At 40.6% G+C, this 13685-nt stretch overlaps 1 protein-coding gene and 1 long non-coding RNA gene across 7 annotated transcripts in view; both read right to left on the bottom strand.

Moving 5' to 3' along the window:
* The window catches only part of CRIM1 (cysteine rich transmembrane BMP regulator 1), a 204024-nt gene that overhangs the window by 138012 nt on the left and 52327 nt on the right, over positions 1–13685 (bottom strand). The gene's annotated exons all lie outside the window — the stretch shown is intronic.
* LOC146404882 (uncharacterized) lies at positions 151–4458 on the bottom strand. Its single transcript, XR_014842277.1, has 2 exons — positions 4179–4458; positions 151–4114 (listed from the first exon to the last, which is right to left on the bottom strand). It is a non-coding gene; the product is annotated as an uncharacterized LOC146404882 (long non-coding RNA).

Below are 13685 nucleotides of genomic sequence, written 5' to 3' on the forward strand. Positions count from 1 at the left end.
ATTAGTGCTGAATTAGCAATATCCACTGATACTTATCACAGGGACAAAGTCAGATGAAGCCAGGTTAATAACTACAGCAGGAGAGAGGAAGAGAAGTGAGGAGGAGAGACAAGAGAGAAAGGGTAGAGCCTGGATTTCTATCCAACTTTATTTATTTATTTTTTTTTAGGGCTGCACCCAAGGCATATGGAGATTCCCAGGCTAGAGGTCTAATCAGAGCTGTAGGTGTTGGCCTACGCCACAGCCACAGTAACATGGGATCCAAGCCACATCTGTAACCTACATCACAGCTGATAGCAACACCGTATCCTTAACCCACTGAACAAGGCCCAAGGCCAGATTCCAACCCACATCCTCATGGATACTACTTGGGTTCGTTAACCACTGAGCCACAATGGGAAGTCCCGTATTCAACTTCCAACAGTGGTGGCATGGTGGCCTAGGACACAGGTCCAGGATCACTATCTTGTTTTAACACATAAAGGCAAGGAAGGCTCCCAGAGGTTAAATGACTTACTCTAGGTCACAAATCCATGAGGACTTCAGGACTGAGACCCAACAGAAACAAAACTGTCAATCAAGACAACCATGCCTAAGACCTCTGAATCCTGCCAACCTACCTAAAGAGAGGTGTAGAGGTGATGTCCTATTTGCCTTGTTTAGGGGGCTAACTCCTTGCTTTAGCAGCTTCATTACCTTTGCAAAGTAAAGGGAACCTTGACACGGGGAAAAAGGGCCTAGGCACGGAAAGTCTAAAAATCAGGACTTAAGGGGGAGTCTGCCATGCCATCTGGGGCCTTGTACTCTTGTTTTGCGCCCTCAATTTCTCCCGCTCTGCTGGCGCTTTTCTTTCTGTTTATAAGCATGCTTAAATTTCTAAAATTTAGGAAGTAAAAAACACTCTTCTTTTAGATCTTTTATTACTGAGAGGCTACAACTCTATTACTGCGAGGAACCTCCTCCTCTTCCTCCCACCACAACCTTTTAGAAAGTGGAGTCTGTACTCACTTAACATCAGTATGCCAGCCACTGTGTGCCCACGGGAAGACTCGCACTCCTCCTGCACGAGTGGGTGCTTCACCCCCACCCCACCTCCTAGGTCGGGAGGGCCTTTGGTCCTTCTTCATCTCCTGAAATCCCATCCACCCTTCAAGGCGCAAATGAAATGCTACCTTCTCCGAGAAGCAATATTACTCCTGACTTTCCCAGTAAGAGTATCACTCTTTTCTCAGCACCTTTGCAGACTTTTTTTCTCTGTCCCTCTAAATTATGAAAGGACTTACTTCATTCTACTTGCTATCCTAGTGAATTGTTTTCATGCCTGCTTCCCCAAGAAAACTGGAAGCTTCCTGAGCCAGGGCCACGTGTGATTTATTGCTGTATAGGTTAATGTTTACTGCAATAAAAACCTTTTGGTAAGAATTTAATGGTGACAAATTTATTTTGGATCTTCCTATTACTGTTTACCAAAGATACAATGGAGACTGTTTACCTTTGAAGACCCTAAAAGGATCCCAAACTCCAACCACCCGAATAATAGGCCCCGGAAAGAAAATAGATGGAATTCAGAATAAGGAAAACAAGAGAGAAGGGTAAACAAAATATAGGATCTGCTTTAACAGAATTTTATTATTGCAGGCTACCAATGCTGCCATAAACTGCATCAATTTTGTTAAATGGGTAAACATTTTAGGTTGGTGAGAAAAATGAGGAGTGTTGATATTGCTGGAAATAGGCCACTATGCAAGGCTATTTCAGTGTCATAAGGGAAGTGTAGTATTAGAGAAGGATGGAAGGGAAACAAATTGGAAGAGGTGAAGGAAGAGATGATGAGGGAAGAAAGAAGAGGGTGAGGAAAAGGATGTCAGGAAAAGTTACAGAGCAAATTAATCACGGCAGACACAGTAGCGAAGTGGTCTGGACAGGAGTCAAGAACAAAGGAATAAAGGAAGAATTATAGCATTTACATGGAGAGAGAACGACATACTTCCGAAGGGGACACAGTGTCCAACGTGAGGGAAGGGATTCTGCTTAGAGGGCGCTGTGTCTTTGTTATCAGCTGAGCCATCTACACTGGTTTGGATGCTCGTCCCACCTCTTTGCTCCCCCGCCCGCCACAACGTCTGACATGCAGAGGGTGGAATCAGAAACAGAGCCCTGGCAATGGCTTTTGCTGTGCAGCTGGCCATGCTCTGAAGCCAGGACAGACTGGGCTCAGGAAAGAGGCTTTTCAACTACAGAACAGATTCTCCCATTAATCAGCAATGGTCATGGGAGGAAGAATCTGAGCCAGTCAGCTACTGGTCTGGATATTGCTAATAATTTCTCTCTTTGGTTTCTGGAGGATCTGTGCCAGGATTTCTTCCGACTGCATAGAGCAAGTTATGATTTTGCCTTTTTATTTGAAAAAACTGGCAGCAATAATACCAAAAAGAAATGTGACTGGGGCCAAAAGGGTAAGCTTAAATGAAATTTAGCATAAGTAAAATCAAGTGACAGGTCAAAAAAAAAATACTAAATCTCTCATGTCTCTTCCTTTCAGAGGACAAATAGTGTTACAGTATGAGTCAGTTTCCTGTTTTCTATCACCTGGAAATCTCCAAAAATTACACACTTCTTTCCTTACCACGTCAAAGATAGTTAATATTCATGATCATGACCCAGAATTTTTCCAAATTCTGAATATGTTTTACACTTGAGGATACTTTCTGACAACCAATCTCTTTGTACTATCTTCTCGTTTTTTGGCCACACTCATGGCATGTGAAGTTTCTGGGCCAGGGAGTGAACCTATGCCATAGCAGTGACCAGTGCCACAGCAGTAACAACACCAGATCCTTAACCCACTGAACTACCAGGAACTCCCTATACTATCTCTTTATTAACTTTCTAGTCTTAATCCCTCTCCTTGTAAGCCTGCAATGGACCCACAATGGTTACAAGATAAAGTCCAAGTTTTTTAAGTACATAAATGATCCTTTATGATTTAGTTTTAATCCATGAGTTCTTCAAAATCATCAGACATTAATTAATTACACCCTAGGTGCCAAGCACTGTGTCTCTGGCTTCAGGGGTTATGGGGAGACATATAGGAGAGCAAAATGTGGTATAAGTACACAGCTTCAGAATTCAAACACATTCAAACACAGGTCCCCAGTTAGGGGTTGGAAGAATGATACAAACAGCATGGGGCCTCCTTGTCCATTCAGGAGTGAGCATGACAGGGGACAGAGGTGCACCTCCATTTCTCTCAGGGGCCTTGGTTCTCCCTGGGATTCTAGTGTGAGATAAATCATGCCTGAGACAGGAAATGTGTGTTTTCAGAAACTTACAGAAAGAATCTGTGAACAATTTTAAAGGGAAGCTAAGCAAACCAGGGTGTGGGCTTTGTTGACACCGCTAGGGAAGAAACAGACGCACCAAAAGATCAGAGGAAGAAGCAGAGAAATAGAGAGTCAGCGGAGGACCAAGCTGAGGATCTGTAACCATGACGGAGTCTTCTAGACTGTTGTTCTTGCGTTACAGTGACAGACGTTAATGACTTAATTGCCAAACATCATTGCTAAGTGAAGAGAAGGACCCAAGACCACCTCCACCTTGGTATACTTGCTGCACTTCCAAGGGTGATTCTGCCTCTACCCAGGTGTTGCTCAGTCTTCCCCATCTCAGGAAACAGCAGGAACTGTCCAAGCCAGCAGTGTGGGTGGCCTCAGTCTGGAGCCCACCTCCTACCTCCAAATGACACACAGAATCCACTCCCTTCTTTCCAGCTCTTCTGCCAACTCCCCACCTGGCCACGCAACACTTTCCAGTCTCCTGGTTCCACTCTACCTCCTGCTATAAGACACTTTGCTCAGGGTGGCCAAATCTATCATCTTAAAAAGGGCAGCCTATTATCTTCACCTGAAGCTCAGAACCCTTTAATGGCTTCCAATTACACTCAAAGTAAAATCCAAACTCCTTACCTGAGTCTTTGTGATTCAGTCCCTCTCCCACTTCCTCTCCTGCTGCCCCTTCCCACCCCTCACTTGCTACACACTGCAGCCCCTCAACATTTTATGCCCCAGCTCACAAAGCTTATCCCTTCACTGGGGTTGCTGAACATGGGATCACTCTGCCTAGGATGTTCTCCCTCAGGATCCTTGCACTGTTACTTCCTTCTTAACTTTCAGTACCACTGAAACGCCATCTCTTCCTACAGAGGTTTTCTCAAGCCATCATCTCTCAGACTCAGGGTTCTGTGATCTAACCATGCTTAATATGCTTTTTTATACATGGCTTTTACTAACTTCCCCCATAAGACTGGAACTTTGGGTGACTGGGACATTGTCCGTCTTGTTCACTCTGTGTCTGCGAGCGGTCGAGTGCTCCATAAATACTTGTAAAGTGAATGCACGAATGAATAAATTCGGGGAAGCTACAGAGCCATCTGCTAAGGGCAGATGACTATTTCCTTTATTTAGCTTAAGTTTATAGGATAAATACATTCAATACATAAACATCAAACAAAACAAGCTTTTGTGAGTCAGATGGCTTTGGAAAACTACTTTTAAGGCTACAAATTTTAAGTCTGTTAACACCTCTGCACAACAGCACTGCTTCCTAACTTTTCCGTCTCAGAACTACACCAGTGGCCCACAACACCTAATGGTCTTCAGTGGCGAGTGGCTAAGGTGACCACTGTGAAGAAAGACATACGTTACCAAACTCAACTCCTAGGGAAAAAAGAGCGCCTATGGGATCCATTTTCATACTATTCAAGATCTCAAGAAAAGCTCACACACACAGAAACTTACTGGATATAAAGCTGAGAAAACACGAAAATACGAAGATGTCCCCAGTTTATTGGTTTGATATGAGTATTTATAAATTAATGGGAAATCAGCTGCCACTGCTTCATTCCCTAAAGTTTTAAGTGACTTTTCATTAGCGCTAAATGACAAACACAGTTGAAGTAACTAACAGAACTGACATCAAGTAGCCATGTCAAAACAGCTATACTTCACTAGCACTTTCACGAAACTAGGTTCTCCTCTCAGGCTAGAGAAGAAGCTTTTGAAGAAACAGCTTCAAGCAGCTGAAAATCCAGATGAAGATCCCCAAACCCTATACAGATGAAATAACCTGAATAGACAGCAAAGACTCAAGAACTCCCCCCCACCCCAAAAAAGGACATTGCCTGCTAATACTGTTTTGAGTACACGCATGTTTACAGGCACATGTGTAGGTACCTAATTTTATGCTAAATTTGTATTTGTGTGGGATTCTGTTTGTTTTTTGGTTCTGGGCTCCTTCTGAAACAACAGGCCATTCAATTAGGCCCAGCCACGGAGCGCAGAGCAGAAACATATTGCTTTTGGCCTCACAACTGTCCTTTCCCGCTTGTGTGAGAAGTCTGTGTTGACTGTACTGTGAAAAAAATCGAAGGAAAGAAAAGCCCTACTGTTGTAACTGTGCCAAAAAAGTATAAAGAAACAAACCCAGATGCTAGAATTTGAGGCATTTCCTTTGCTATGTGACTATGTCCTTTAACTGAAGGTCAAAAGAACATTAAAAGACTTCAATATTTTAAAGCCCGAAGTGGATATTTTTGTGGCTCTCTCAGCTTCTGCATGCCAGTGACACACACTTAACTGACATTTAACAAGCGGAATTTATTCAGCAGCATTCAAGGGAAATCCTGGTACTGCTTTCAAACAGGATTTATTTAAATTTCTAATGCTTTATATTAATACAGATTGGTTCACTTCCCTGACAGCCCAAGTTTTTCCAAAATGCCAGTAAGTGAATAAAGTCATTCTCAAGCCCATTTCACATTTACTACCTCCTATGTGCTGTAATTTCATAACCTTTTTTTCTGGAGACATTCATTTATTTTTGGTGCTACAGATAAGAGTAAAAAATGTGAGATATAACCATTATATTTCTCTTCTTAGGAGGTGCTTGACATCAGATTTTATAAAGACTTCAAATGTGTTTTCTGGTAATATAAAACAGTACCTCAGCCATGGGAAATGTAACAAAATCAACCATGTTTCATTATGTTCAGAAAACGTATATCAAAGAAGCCATCCCATTTGGTGATGTGACTTCTATTCAAAGTCTCCAAAACATATCTGAAACAAAGGAATTCTTTCCAGAGTTGACAAAAATCTTGATGGAAAGGTTAATATGACTGAAGAACAGACGAACGACCCCAAACCATGAAGCATTATCTCAGTATGTGATTTAATTAAAATCTCTCTGAACTGAGCAATGATATGACTATAAGATGTGGCAAAGATGGCATAAAGATCTCACATCCAACAACAGAGCAGTGAAACACAGCAAAGAACTCCCACTGGATGGCCATATATGGAGGCTCCTGAAAAACACTACTGCACTTGGGGCAATTCAGAATGACCTAACCTCAGAAATGTGTAGGACCTCTATTTTCAGTTGTTCCTTACCTTCTTCCCTAGGAGTTTCCCTCCCATATATAGAAAATTGAAACAGTTTGCAAGTTAACAACCACTCCCCATTTGTTTACCAGATTTCTGAGTTATTCACTGGAATGTTTTAAATACTTCTGTTGGGAGTCATCATGGTCACTAATGGACATACCATCTAATCGTGACCCATAGCCTCTTGTCTACCCAGAGGGAGACAAGCTTTCTGACTTGTTGCTCTAGAAATGTCAACAAAAGGAAGACAGTTTTCCATGTTATCGCTCATATTTCCTTTGCTGCTCAAAGGGTCAGCTTCACTAGCGTGTGGGAAGCAGATAGAAAACACCGTTTAATAGCAAAGTTGGGTGTGGTTGTTATAGTGATAAGGGAAATGAAAGTGGAAGGAGTTCGAATAATATTTATTTGAAGAGTCTCACCCTGTCCTCCAAAAGCTATTCGCAAAGTGCATAATATTATACCCCTTCTTAAAAACATCTGTTGCAATGTATAGCTGGGGCTTACCTTCTATGATGAATTTCTACCATCAAAGATGAGCAAAATTTTCAGAAAAGTCTTAATGAGAGAATATAATACCTTTTTCAGCATAGTCATATTTAATAACATATAGGTAAATGTAGACATCAGGTAAGGTAGAAATACAATCCTCTGATTGCATTTACTTGCATGTATTAACCATTATGTCACCATGTCTGTACGTGTGCTTACATACATCTAGCTACACATGTGTGCATACACATGGGACATGTGTATTGATCACATTTTCTTGCACAGAAAAATACACAAATGAATGTGTGACTCTATACTTTTTTAAGAAAAAAACCATGTTTCCTATGCACATGAGCACACTTTATTACAGAGTCCATATGGGATACACGCTCTGGATGAAAGACGTTTGCTTCGTTACTGATATACCCAGAACTCCTTCAAAGAGAACACAATAATAAGGCTTGAATTTAGGCAACACAAAGTCAGGACAGGAGGCATGAAAGAACACATAGGCAACATTTTTGGGAGTTTCAGGTCGCAATGAGGTGTGACACCACAGTCTAATTTGTCTGAAAAATTCCTGAGGGAACAGAAACAAGTTGACTCTCAATCAGAAAACATTCAGAAGGTTCCACTGTGATTAGCAATCTGAATGCCAAAGGGTGCCAGGAACATACACATGGGATATTTTCCTTTTACCACCATAGAGACAAATATCACTTTAAACATTATAGGCAAAATATTCAGAAAGTTTCAAAACCTCACTAATTGCCCAGATCTGAGTCAGACACAACTGAGATTATGAGATTTTTGTTTCATTCCTTAGAAGGTAAGCAAGCCAGGAGTTCTGAGGCCACAGCAGGACAACCATGGGACAGGTCACCAGTGCTCTTGCTCAAGCTGGTTTCAAGGATACTTGGGGAAGCCACTTTAAATGCACCTCTGCTATGGACTCAAACTGCATCAAAACACTGAAACAAGGGTCCTTTCATGCCCACTGTTGCAAAAACACACCCCTGATATTTATAAAAGCTATGTGAAACAGATTGGACTTTATTTTTGCCAAAGCATCAGGGACAGTAAACAACAATCTTTTATATGCTATACAAGCAAGATTGGAATGTATTTGAGCCACCTTTGAAATGTCCTTCTATTGAGGGGACAAGTGGTCTTACCTAGCTTTCTAGTTTTCAGGACTTTTGACTCTTAACAACAGACCAAAGGAACAGATTTTGAAGAGGAAGCAAAAGCCCTTATTTCATTTTCCAAGCCAAGTAAAAGGAAAAAAAAAATTAAGAAGTACACGATAAAATATGAGCTCGTTTACTGACACATAGCTTTTCTTTAGGTCTATAAAACTTTGATTTTATCTACAAATACATGGAATATTCAGAAAAAGGAGTATCAATTTTTAAACATTATTAAATTCTTGTATTGTTCTTTTGTTATTACAACAGGAAAAGAAAAGCTACTGATAAGGAGAGAGCACTTTACTTGCTTTTCGGGAAATTAAAAAAAAAAAAAAAAAAAAAAAAAAAAATCCCAGCGACAGAGAAAAGAATAATGAAGTGTAGGAAAACCGGGAAGTTGTCAGCCAGAAATGAAAAACACATCCACAATTTAAAGGAACATTCCAGGCTCTTAAAAACTCAGACAAATATTAATCCATCGCATATTAACGCCTTCCCCCTTCCACCTTTCCAGGCACTACTTACAGCTGTTACTTCTTTCTGATGCAAAGAACACTTAGCAACAGGGACTGCAAATCAAAAGCAGGCAGGCACCCTATTGACAGGGTATATCTCCAGCTTTACATATTCCAATAACCAATGTGGATCCACTATCTTAGAAACTATGCACCATTAGAAGAAAGGCCTAGGTTTCAAAATATATTCCAATGCTCAGAACAATATCTTAGTGACCACTACGAACTAGAGAATGAGTCAAGTTTTACCCTTACTAGAGCATTTCTATGTTAAAAAGAAAAAAAAAAAAAACCCCAATTTTGAAATGTAGTGCTTTTAAATACCTTTCTTGAGAAAGTTACACATTTCACAAAGATTACCACCAGCTCTAGAAGTAAACATAGCTTGTCTATTCATCACAAAACAGCTCTGTAAACGGATTAAAATGAGCTTTGGTTTATTTGTTCTTTATCAGTGTCTTCTAGAATGTTCACCATACACAACAGTACTCAGGCTGGGAATGGCTACTCTGCCCTTATCACAGCTGCCCGTGTGGCCGTCTCATCTCTCCCACTGGAGGTGATGCCCCTTCTGTGTCAACTCAACAGTGGGGGTGGCCCCAGGTGTGCAGGACATAGGAAGGAGCAGGATTAACTTCAGGGATCCTTGTTCCATCCTAAAGAGGTTGCCCCCTTCTGGGCTGAACCCCTTTAATAGGAATGTCACCGTTGGAAAGGATTAACATGTGGCTGCTGGATGAGGAAATACTCTAAAGTGTTATGAGGTTAAGTATTTAAGATTTTGCCTAGATTACTGGTGCTGGTAAAGAGAGAAAGTGGATGCTGGGCTTTTGAGGGAGGAAAAACCTCACAGGACAGGATGAGGTGGCCCTGGGAAAAAAGACACTTGCCATCTTCACCATGTTCCCCTACGCAGCAGCTCTAATAACCTTCAGCAACAAGTGCAAGAAACTGGAGCTTTTCCTAGAGGGGTATCTTTCTGTGTGCTTGTATACATTCATGGGTGTCTCTTTCCACTAATAAAGATTTCCTTGCTCTTTAAAAAACTAAAATCCTCTTTATTCAAAAAGGGTTTTGCTGTTATTGTTTTTCCTGAAGGATCTCTTCATCAAGGTACTAGGTAAATACTAGCAAGGCTGGAAAATGGAAAGAACACACTATCTACCAGAGAATCCTTAACCATATTGATAAAATTATAAGAGCATTTGAAATGATCCCTTTCTGATGGAATGTAAATTCCTGTTAAAGTGATTATGCTCCCAAACTGCTTCTTGAACTTCCCTTTTCACAGACTTTTCCCCTCCCCATAAGCAGAACAAATACAAAACCGCCAAGCCTGCCTGAGTTGTGTCCAAAACCCCAGATTACAGTTGGGGAATACTGATTACACTAATTAATGAGGTTGTAATGGCTTGAGCTTGGGGATGACAACTCCTGACGGTCCACACCCTTGGCGTGGCTGAGGGAGGCAGCTGGCTTGGGGCGGGAGGACACAGAAGGGGCAGCTCCAACTCCTCGCAGAGGGAGGTCCCTGCTCTGGGGAGTGGTCCCCACCCGATCCCACAGCGGCGGCAGCTCAGATGGCCTTGTGGGGCGGGATTCCAGGCCTTTTGCCGGTGTCAGGAAAAGCCGTTGTGGGGGCCAGCGTTTAGACGGACACAGCTGGGCAAAGCAGCAACTCAGCAGCTCTGTGCGATAGAGCACACGCCAAGCCTGGAAATAACTGAGAGGTCACCTACAGCCAAGTCGGAAACCACAAATCTACAAGGGGTTGCTCAGTGCTACCCAGAAGCTAAAATGTTAACCTGCTCAAGGCCAGTGTTAGACCCACGTTTAAGCATCCCTGGTTGGTGGAAAAAAAGTTTTCAGACCGGCCTCCAAAGAATACCTTCTCTGGCTGATGGTGTCAGGTTATTTTTTGTCCTTTTAATATTGAGTGTGTCTTTTTAAAAACAGGATCACCAAGCACATGGTATTTAATTTCAAAACAAGCATACACTTGCAGCAAAAACTGTTCACCTACAACTTCTGGTACTCCTGTCACTAACCTGGGAAAAAGCATAGGAAGAGGACAGACAGATGGCTTGGTACAGAAGAGACAGGTTGAAAGTACAGATGAAAAGCTAGAACAAAGGGGAAGGACATTAATACATGGTACAAAGCACTAGGACTATTTACCTGTGACTGTGCAGCAAGCATCCTGCTAAGGCTCAGACTGAAAAACATTTCTATACCATTCAGTGTAGCCCTGATGTGGCTGAATGAAATGCCCCTCTATACACATACACACACACACACACACACACACACACACTCCCTTCTTAGCACAAGGATACAAAATATTTAATCATGGCTTTTCTTTTTTTCTGCTGGGCACAAGAAACCACAACCAGAAGGTCACTGTATGACTTCCAACGGTTAAAATGCAGGTATAATTATTCAACCAACTGTCCTCTCCAACTGGTCTTAGGCCAAGTTCCCTGAGTTTCCTGTTTTGACTTCCCAGATATTCAAAACTGGTTTCCGCCTCTTCGTAGTCATTTTTTCCCCCTTAAACTAGTTATCAAGACATCAAAACAACAATTTGTACCCAAAATTCTAAAATATTTAGCTGTCAACCTAAATAAAAAGTCTACCACTATGAAAATAAATAATTTTGTCTACTCTTCCTTTCCCCAAGAAATTGTTGGAATTTAAAGTAAAAGTCTATTTAAATTTCAAAACCATTATATGTATGTGCATCAAAAAGGAGTGATATATCACATTATCATTTTGTGATGGTTGTTACAGAGAGGGCAATAGCAAAGCATTTAAAGTTGCATAAAAGCCTTACTGCCTTAATTAAACAAATGTACTTAATGGCACTTGGGCAGCTAAAGGAAAAATCAAAAGCTGAGACCTTGATGGTAATGAGGTCCCTTATCCACCTGGAAGGTAAGGTTAAAAGTGCTTTTTTTTTTTAAATTTGGTCAAGGGAATAGTCGTTATCTCCAAATGCGGTAAGCAGTATTACCAAATTCCTCAAAAATATATTTTTAGGAGTGTCCGTTGTGGCGCAGTGGTTAACGAATCCAACTAGGAACCATGAGGTTGCGGGTTCGGTCCCTGCGCTTGCTCAGTGGGTTAAGGATTCAGTGTTGCCCGTGAGCTGTGGTGTAGGTCGCAGACCCGGCTCGGATCCCGCGTTGCTGTGGCTCTGGCATAGGCCGGTGGCTACAGCTCCGATTCAACCCCTAGCCTGGGAACCTCCATATGCCGAGGGAGTAGCCCTAGAAAAGGCATTTTATTTTTTTAAAACAATGTAGATGAGCTAAAACAATATATTCACAAGCATAATACTGATTTCAGATGTACCTAGCCTAAGAGAAATAGGATCTGTAATGAGTAATTTTAATGAAGTACATTTAAAAATTGTGAATTAGTGCACAGGAAGGTCTGGACACAGAGAAAGTACAGTCCCTATGGCTTCAGAATAAGTTGAGAACCAAAGTTTAAGAGGTTCTCTCTTTTGGTGTTTTTTTGTTTTGGTAGTTCAGTACATGTATTTTATTATCATGGGTTATAGAAGAGCAGTTTTAAAAGGCCAAGTGCCTCTCAAAGATGTTTCTTCTCTAAACTTCATAAACTTCATAAAATGTATAATAAATACCCCCATTTCTATCCTCCTTCCCACAGAAAAGTTACAGTTATGATAAGTTGTTAAGGACCTTATAAACTTAATGCTGCTACTCATAATCTTACAGTACACTGTTGTATTTCAGGAGAACATAGAATTTGACTCTTAGTATGTCTGAGCCTGTGACCTTATTATTATACTGGGTCATTTTTACTATAGTCAATACTCTACTCTGAAAGATTTGGCAGGAATGATATTTGATATCATGCAGATCAACATAACTGTAAAAAAAACCCACAGACATAAGGTCTTAGATATAGTTCTAAAGTTTAGCGAAGATCAAATGGTTAAGTTATATAAAGGATCATCTCTACTGAAAACAATTTCCTCAGCACCTAAGTTTTGGTATTTGTTTCTCACCATGTGATCCTATACATGCACTATAACATGCCTCAGTGGGGTTTTAATTTCTTTTCATATTTACTTGCAAAATAGTTATAATTCATTTAATTATAAAATGAAACCATCACTATATATTAATATTTGAAGTCTGGCAATTTATACAGAGGATCTGACTTTCTTTTTTTTTTTTTTTTTTTTTTTTAAGTATTAGAATTTCTAGGTCCAATGAAATCGGGGCAGCCACTATGGAAAAACAGTATGAAGATTCCTTAAAAAACCAAAGATAGAGTTACTGTATGATCCAGCAACCCTACTCCTTGGTACATACCTGGAGAAAACTGTAATTTGAAAAGATACATGTACCCCTATGTTCACTGCAGCACTATTTACAACAGACAAGACATGGAAGAAGCCTAAACATCCATCAACAGACATATGGACAAAGAAGATGTGGTACATAGACCCAATGGAATATTGTTCAGCCATAAAAAAGAATGAAATAATGCCATTTGTAGCAACGTGGGTGGACCTAGAGATTATGATACTGAGTGAACTGAGACAGAGAAAGACAAATATCATACAATATCACTTACATGTGGAATATAAAATATGATACAATGAACTTATTTACAAAACAGAATTAGACTCACAGACATGGAAAATAAACTTACTGGTGACCAAAGGGGAAAGGAGGAGAGGGATTAAAATAGGAGTTTGGGATTAGCAGATATACACTACTATATAGAAAACAGATAAACCCCAAGGGCCTACTGCACAGCACAGAGAACTATATTCAATATCCTGTAATAACCTATAATGAAAAAAGAATCTAAAAAAAAAATATATATATATGTATAACTGCATCACTTTGCTCTATACCAGAAACTAACTCAACACTGTAAATCAACTATACTTCAATAAAATTTTAAAAAATAGGGAGTTCCTGTTGTGGCGCAGTGGTTAACGAATCCGACTAGGAACCATGAGGTTGCGGGTTCGGTCCCTGGGCTTGCTCAGTGGGTGAACG

Source organism: Sus scrofa, chromosome 3, assembly GCF_054392235.1.
Source record: "Sus scrofa isolate SSC_HxYL_T2T_F1_AM1 chromosome 3, Sscrofa_HxYL_maternal_Yorkshire_Landrace_v2.0, whole genome shotgun sequence".
In the NCBI taxonomy this organism is placed as follows: Eukaryota; Metazoa; Chordata; class Mammalia; order Artiodactyla; family Suidae; genus Sus; species Sus scrofa.